Raw genomic sequence first — 8,123 nt, forward strand, 5'->3', positions numbered from 1 at the left:
AGACAGTAAAACACAAAAGGGCTATATATAGAAATTTCCAGGTTTATAATTTTAAATAACTAAGATTAAAATGTTGGAGGAGATAAAAGACTAGACTGAATGCTTCAAGTTGGGACAGGAAATGATAAATATTGCATGGAAGATCTGAAAAAAATACAAATTCTACAATTGAAAAATACGATTATCAAAATTAAAAACTCAATGACACCAGATTAAATAAGTGAAGAAAAATTGGCAAATTGAAGACAGGTTAGAATAAAGGGAAAAAAATAAGAGAACAACTAAGAAAAGTAATGAAATAATTGCACATTTTCAAACTCTCACAAAACCTGAGAAAAATGAAATATGGAATTAAAAATTAAAAACAAATATAAAGAGAGGTCTATAAAATAGCCAGTAAGATAGGGAAAGGATTTATTTTATCTTCAAAGAAGTAACAATCATGCTTTATAATTAAGAACAACAGTTGGCTTTTGAACAAAAAGTTTGGAAGCTGGATAATAATAATGGATAACTGCTTGCAACTGGGGAGGGCATTTTGTCCCAAGCATAGGCAATAATTGGGTTCACTGTTTTTATTTAATTTAAATACATAATAAAACTGAGTAGAAACAACTTTGCTTTTTATTATTATCATACATTGGGGCTTCTAAATAGTGTCAATGATAAAGCATTGGTTATTTGGATCCTACACACACACGTTTCAGAATGCTGCTGAAAAATGTGTTGGTTAGGATTATATACTCCATAAAAATCCTCTTTAAGAATGAAGGTGGATACCTAGGCATTTTTATAGGTTAACCTTGTGTCATACAAACATGTTGAACTCACTTATTGGTTCTAGTAGCTTTTCTTCTTGGTAAATTCTGTAGCATTTTTCATATAGAAAATTAACTTGTCTCCAAATAAAATAGTTCTACTCCTTCCCCCTGTAGATCATAATGCCTTTTATTTCATTTATCTGTTTTATAGTGGCTAAAACTTCCAGTAAAATATTGAGGAGAAATAGTAGATGGACATCCTTGCCTATTCCCTGCATTTAGGTGGAAAATTGCTAGTCCTTTACCATTAAATGTAATATTAGCTGTAGGTTTTTCACAGTAACCTTGTATCAGTTTGTAGAAGTTTCCTTCTAATAACGACTCTTAAAAACAAACAAACAAACAAACAAACAAAAAACCACAAACAAAAAAACCAAACTCATAACAATACCAAACATTGACAACGATATAGTGCTCACACATTTCAATTTGTACACCCCCTTTGGAAAATTTTTTCTAGTCATCTAGTGATCTTGAAAACAGCTTTTTAAAGATTTTATTACTTATCTGGCAGTGAGAGAGAGATAGATAACAAGTAGGGGGAGCAGCAGGCAGGATGAGGGGGAGAAGCAGGCTCCTTGCTGAGCAGGGATCCTGATGCAGGGCTTGATCCCAGGACCCCAGGATCATGACCTGAGCCAAAGGTAGAAACTTAACCAACTGAGCCACCCAGCACCCCTTGAAAACAATTTCTAAACCAAATTGTATGCACATGTGTACCAAAAGATGCAAAAAACAATATTGGTAACAATATTATTTGTCAGCGTTTTAAACTGGAAAATTAAAATAGCAATCCATGATTTCCAATTAATTGGAATATAATTTACTCAAGGGAATAACATATAGAAATTAAGATGGCATAGGTAGAGCTATAGTCAGCAACATGAATGAGTCTTATAAAAGTAGTGCTGAATAACAGAAGCAAAATCTGAAGGGCTACATACAATATAATTAATTTATATGAATTTAAAACATAATCAAAAGCACTCTGAGTTAATCTGTTAGAAATCATAATAGTAGTTGACTTTGAGTATGCAGGCAGCTTTTGATGTAACTGTGGGTATGCCGATTCTCTGCATATGTGTTATACTAAGTTGAAAAAAATTAGAAAATTTGTCCAAATAGAAATATGCTATAATACATTTGGACCACCTTTTGCCTCATTGAATCTGAGAGAGCAAGATGGGTCACCAGAAGTTCTACGGGAGCCATCTGAGAAAATCTGGCCAGGGTTCTGATGGTTGCCACATCTGCTCAAACCGGCACAGTCTGGCCCAGAAAAATGTGCTTCAGTATGTGTCGCCAGTGTTTCTGTCAGTATGGGAAAGATATAGGCATCATTAAGGTGGATTAGGTGAATTTCCTTGAATGTGTCATCCAAGATATGTACCTCAACTGCAGACCCAGTATACCTACCTTAATGTTAACTCATTGTACATAAAACTAAAATATTTCAATTATGAAAAACAAATAAAATTTAGACCTATAAACCAAATATCTATCCTTCCCTCCATCTTCCTGCAAATAGTTCAGCAACATTCATTGATTTCAAAAATACTAGGTAAAAGAAGGATTAAATGAATTTGAGGCAATAGGAAATAAGCTTTGTGTTTCAATTAGATTTTTACACTTAAGGCAGGAACAATAACCTCAAAATGAAAGTCCTCCTTCTCTAAGGCAACAATGTATTACTGATTAAAACCTGTCCTTACCACTTAAAAAAAAAAAAAAAAAGACTTCATGTTCAAGAGTCTCCTATTTTAAAGAACCAAGGACTTAGCTTTGAAGGACCCTGAGCTTAATTTGTTTGCAGTAGGAAAGAAATAGGAACAAGAACAGAGAAGAACTTTACCTTCTTGTCCCTGGACTCTTGTTAAAGATTACCTATAACGTGTGCCTTTCTGATGGGGTTAAGCTCAATGAAACCCATAAAGAAATTCACTATATGAAAATATTAAACTAGCTTTAATGCAGAAATGGTGACAAGAATCAGCATGTTGGTATAAGGCTTATGTAACACTCCCTAACTAAGTGTCTTAGGACCAACCCAAAAATAATTTTGGAGAAAATATCAATTTGCATTTATCTGAATATTTGTCAAGAACTATCTGATAAAAGCAAGTGAACCTGAATACTTGGTGCTTGAAATAATCGAAATTACCTAGGTGGCTAGAAGGTTTATGGGTCTAAGCACTTCTCATCAGATGCAATAAAGGGAGAAGTTTATGATGAATAACAAGAGGAAGTAAAGTGTGTTTCTGAAAACACTTGCAGATGAATAGACCAAGTAAGTTCCTACTACCTATTTCCACCAAAATCTGGATGCTACATAAGATACTATGTCACCTGGGATTTAGAAGTCATGGGGAAATAATATGTAGAAGACAGATATAACCCTATATTTAGTAGGTTAAAACAATATTTGAATGAAAATTTATTCAATTCATTGACATTACCTCAAGTGATTGAATTATGTTACGGAAGCCAGAAGATAGAACATGAGATGATATTTCAAGTTTGTTTTTTAGAAAAATAAATTTATAACTTTACACATTTCAGTTTCAGTTGTGAAAGTTTATTTGACTCATAGTAAAATAATTAATATTGTTAAATATCTTCTACTTAGTGGACTCCTATAGCCAGAAAAGCACAAAGGCCCAATGATTAATAGAATCTAATGATTTTTTAAAAAGAGCTAAGGCTAGATTATTACCCTAGCATGACCCATTCATTTCACAAAGATGTTACCAGAGGTCCTCTCTAGTTTCCAAATTTTAGAGTCCCTTAAGCCTTTTGACTAGTTTACAACCCAAACAGTGTTTTTGTTCCCCTGAGTTTTAGTCAACTGCTCATTGTATGATGTTGGTCATAAAATGACTTTGATTTTTAAATTTTCTTTTTTTTTTTAAACTTAACAATTGTCTTTATTTATTTTTTTTAAAGATTTTATTTATTTATTTGACAGAGATCACAAGGAAGCAGAGAGGCAGGCTGAGAGAGAGGTAGGGAAGCAGGCTTTCTGCTGAGCAGGGAGCCTGATACGGGGCTCAATGCCAGGACCCTGGGATTATGACATTAGCCAAAGGCAGAGGCTTTAACCCACTGAGCCACCCAGGCGCCCCTGATTCTTAAATTTTCTATTCAAATTTTTCATTGACATTTACCTTACCTGAGCACTAAATTTTAGAAAAGTATCTCATGTTCAAGTCTATTCAAACCGTCCAAGATATGTCCTAAGAGTTCCACCATTTATTTGTTTATTTTTAATTGCCTGAGAAAAGGGAAAGGAGAAAGCTTTCGTATCAAAGCATCTACTGCCCATGTCGAGCTAACAAATATTTTCAGGTAATACTATGCTCCATAGTTTATTGATATCTGTTTGCAGTGTAGATAAAAATAAGGTGAATATAATACTTTGGCACTTCATAGGTAATATGTACCTGTGGCCACTTGATGATTTGCTAAATTTAAGGCAAATCTTAGAAAATCATAATATTTTGAATTACTTACCATCTTTATATGATAAAGAGGATTACACATTTGGATTTCTGATTGATTTTAGTTATATCATTACCTGACAAATAAATGATCAGTATGAAGACACAAGTAGTACCTAGTGGACTACAGTAAATAAATATAATCAAGTTTGATGTACTTGCAGATAACTGATGAAACAAAGTATTTTGTATCAAACTGTTGTATGTTCACCTGGTCTAATATAATGAAAATTAATAATGTGGGAATAATTACCAATAGGAATTTTAAAAACTTCAAACATGAATGTAAATGCCTAAGTAAACTCACAAGAAGGAAAAAATAGAATATAATTTCAATCTTTAATTGCCAGTTTATTTGATACTTACCGACATCAAGTATAAAATGAATGTTTCTCTTTACATATCAGAAGCCAACAACACATGCTTGAGGGCATTTGTAGCTCTTTATATCCATACCTTAATAAAGATAATAAATATATCCTTTAGTTAGAGTAGAAAAGGTCTTATTCAGATAGATTTCTCTAGAAATACTTAAAAATTATTATAAGAACAGAAACATGAGTGAAACTGGTAGTGTGGAATCACTTAGGTTTATTTTCAGAATTTTCTGAAATTTTTTTCTTAAGTTTTATTTTATTTTTTTATTTGAGAGAAAGAGAAAGAGAGCACATGAGAGGGGAGAAGGTCAGAGGAAGAAGCAGACTCCCTGCAGAGCCAGGAGCTTGATGTGGGACTCGATCCCCGAACTCCAAGATCATGACCTGAGCCAAAGGCAGTGGCTTAACCAACTGAGCCACCCAGGCATCCCTGAAGGTTTTTTTTTTTTTTTAATTAAGAAAAGAATAATTAATTTCCACAAGAATGATTTTTTTAAATGGCTAACCCATCACATAGAATGGAAAGTATACTGTAGAAATAATTAACTTAATATTATGGTAAATGAAATCGTAATTACTATGACAGAATAAAAGAATAATGATAGTGTCAAATCTATGGGGGGAAAGGCTATAATAAAAAAAAAACATTTTTCAAGAGGAGAATAACAATATTGTTTATATACTATTAAATTGGATAGAAAGGATAAAGTAGGTTAACTATTAAAGAATTTAATAAGGCATATACAAATATAGAGTTGATTTACAAATGGACTGATAAAGTTCTGTCTTCATACCTGAGGATGTCTGGATGTCCACTTTTTAACTATTGGTCAAGATAAGGCATTGAGATCTATCTATGTTTTGGTGTTTAAGGTCCAAATAATCCCTGGTGATCACTTTCCCTACTAATGATTTGCTGCTGGCCTAACTGCTGTGAAGAACTTAGCTGTATCACCTGACCAAGGGACTTATATTTTCTCAAGAGCTTCTACAGTTCTTTGTCTTAGTCCTCAGTGCTTGCCAGCTCTATTCCTCTTGCTACAACCATCCCTTTACTTTTAAATAAAAGCCTTTTGTGAGTATATGCTAGAAAGTCCAGTGATTCTTTTTGAATATCTAAAGAAATCTTTGCAGCATACTAGAACAAACAATAAATGAATCAGAAGGAAGATAAAATAACAACAAAATAATAATTCAAAAAGAAAGCAAGATAGAAAGAGTAAAAATTAGAAAAAGGGTGAAAGACTGCAGAAAGCAGATGCTAGAAATTCCTCCAAGTATCTGAGTAATCACTGTAAGTGCAAATATGTGGAAACACAATTAAGTACACTTTAGATTCTTGTTTTGCACTTACCTTTTTTTAAGTGTTATCTAAAAACTTTTCCAAATGCTTAAATTTCATTTGAAACAGATATTTTAGAATAAAAATATTTTGTCTCCAAAATAAAATAACATTTATTTACAATATATTTCTCTTACAGTTAATGCTGGAATGTTGGCCTAAAAAAGGGAGAGTCAACATGTTGCCTCAACCCACAGCTTCACCATCTATGATTATAGCTGCTGAAAAAGATGAATTTGACATTTTAGTGAGTATTCTGACTCATGAACCAGGAAACTAGTCCAAATAAACTGGGTCAGCTGTAACTAAGAAAGGAAAATATGACAAAGACCATCTTTCTCTCAGTTTATGGTAATCATTTGACTCATCGTTGTTTATATCACAGACATTTTAAATAGTATTATGTTTCAGTTAAAATGTGGAATCATTTTGAAACAATCATTCTGAGTTTAAAGGGAAAAATACTTGAATCTTTTAAAGGTAAACATGATGATCTCTCTTAGACCTGAAAGTCATTTGAAAAAGTCATGGAATCTTGCTGGGTAAACTTTGTATTTCATTGCTTGGATAAGGTACCTGATGACTGAGAAATTAAAAAGGCCTTGTGTAGTCGACATTGATGAATGCCTGCCAGATAAAAAGTTAGTTAAAAAGAAAAGTCATGTCAATTCACTTTTAAATCATAGAGTAACTCTTCAAATTAATGATTAAGCTGAAAACATGAGACAGAGTTAACATCTTTGTCTTCAGGATGTATTTTTGACTTGCATTAATATACAGATGTGGCTATAATTATTTATCTATATTTGTGCAAAAAAACTACAAACTATCATAGAAAATAATTTATGAAAATGCCGGTCAAAAACACAAGTAGTACTGAAATATGCAAAGTATGAAATAACCCTTTAAATGGTCATTTTTTATCCTCGAACAATTGTATTGATGGTTACACTGTTGATGCAAAGTGAATGACACTCCTGGTTTCTTATCAAGGTATACACACCAACCTATACCAATAGTTATCTTTCTTCATCATTATACAAAATTTTTTTAAAAGATGTCAGTTACAAGCAAGTATTACAATTGCAGAAACTTGTAGTGCCTTTCCAACTCTTCAAGTTTTTCTAATGAGATAGATGGAGATGTTAATGATTATAATTTCTTTTAGTATGAAAAATAAAATGTGTCAATATTGGGAAGAGCTGCATAATTCATTTAACAAATATGATACAAAATCATACATGGGTTAAAATATCCATTCAAAATAGGCTAATGAATTTTATAAAACTGAAGTATTAAAGATTTATTGATATGGATTCAGGTTCTACATTATACTTTCTTTAAGAAGCTACCACTTTTCAAGTTGGAATGTAGTAACAAGAAAAGCTATGATTATCTGAAAAAAAGTTATTAAAATACTTCTAATTTTTTCCAACATCATTTTTGTATAAGGCCAACTTTTCTTTATATTCTTCAAGCAGAAAAACTTGTTGCAAGAGATTGAATGCAAGAATAGAAATGAGAATCCAGCTCTTTTCCATTAAGTTGTAAAGTAATGGTATCTTTTTCATTACTTGTTTTGGATAACATTATTTTCAATAAAATGCATTAATGTATAATGGTATCTTATTATAAAAATTATTATGATGATGAAATAAATTGACAAGTAATTATTTTGAAATATCTTAATTTTAATTTCTAATCAATTTTTTAAATTGCAAAGATGTCCCAAGATCAAAAAGATAGGTATTTGCACTTATTCACCAAGTGTAATTTATAAGAATGTTCAAAAATGGAATTTTTATTATTGTAACATCCTGTAAACAACTAAGTATATTTTAAATAATAAATGGGTAAAGGGATTGTGTTGTATTAACTTATAGTATTTATTTACCATGTAACAATTTTCAGCAAAATTTAAATTTAAAAACTTGTGTTCACAATGCAAACCCTCAAACATGAGCTTATATGAAATTTTAGCACTACATGGTATAGGAAAAAGCTCTCTCTTTTTTTTTTTTCTTGCAAAGGCCTATTTATTTCTTTACTGTGTTGGTTCTAGATTATTCTCTGTCTCCTCCAGAAT

General features: G+C 31.7%; 1 pseudogene; it reads left to right on the forward strand.

Annotated features, from left to right (window-relative positions):
• The first annotated feature begins 2,003 nt into the window (after positions 1-2,003).
• LOC123389453 lies at positions 2,004-2,175 on the forward strand (annotated as a pseudogene).
• The last annotated feature ends 5,948 nt before the right edge of the window (positions 2,176-8,123 follow it).

Source organism: Mustela putorius, unplaced genomic scaffold (genome assembly GCF_011764305.1).
Source record: "Mustela putorius furo isolate JIRA1106 unplaced genomic scaffold, ASM1176430v1.1 tig00003974_pilon_pilon_pilon, whole genome shotgun sequence".
Taxonomy (NCBI): domain Eukaryota; kingdom Metazoa; phylum Chordata; class Mammalia; order Carnivora; family Mustelidae; genus Mustela; species Mustela putorius.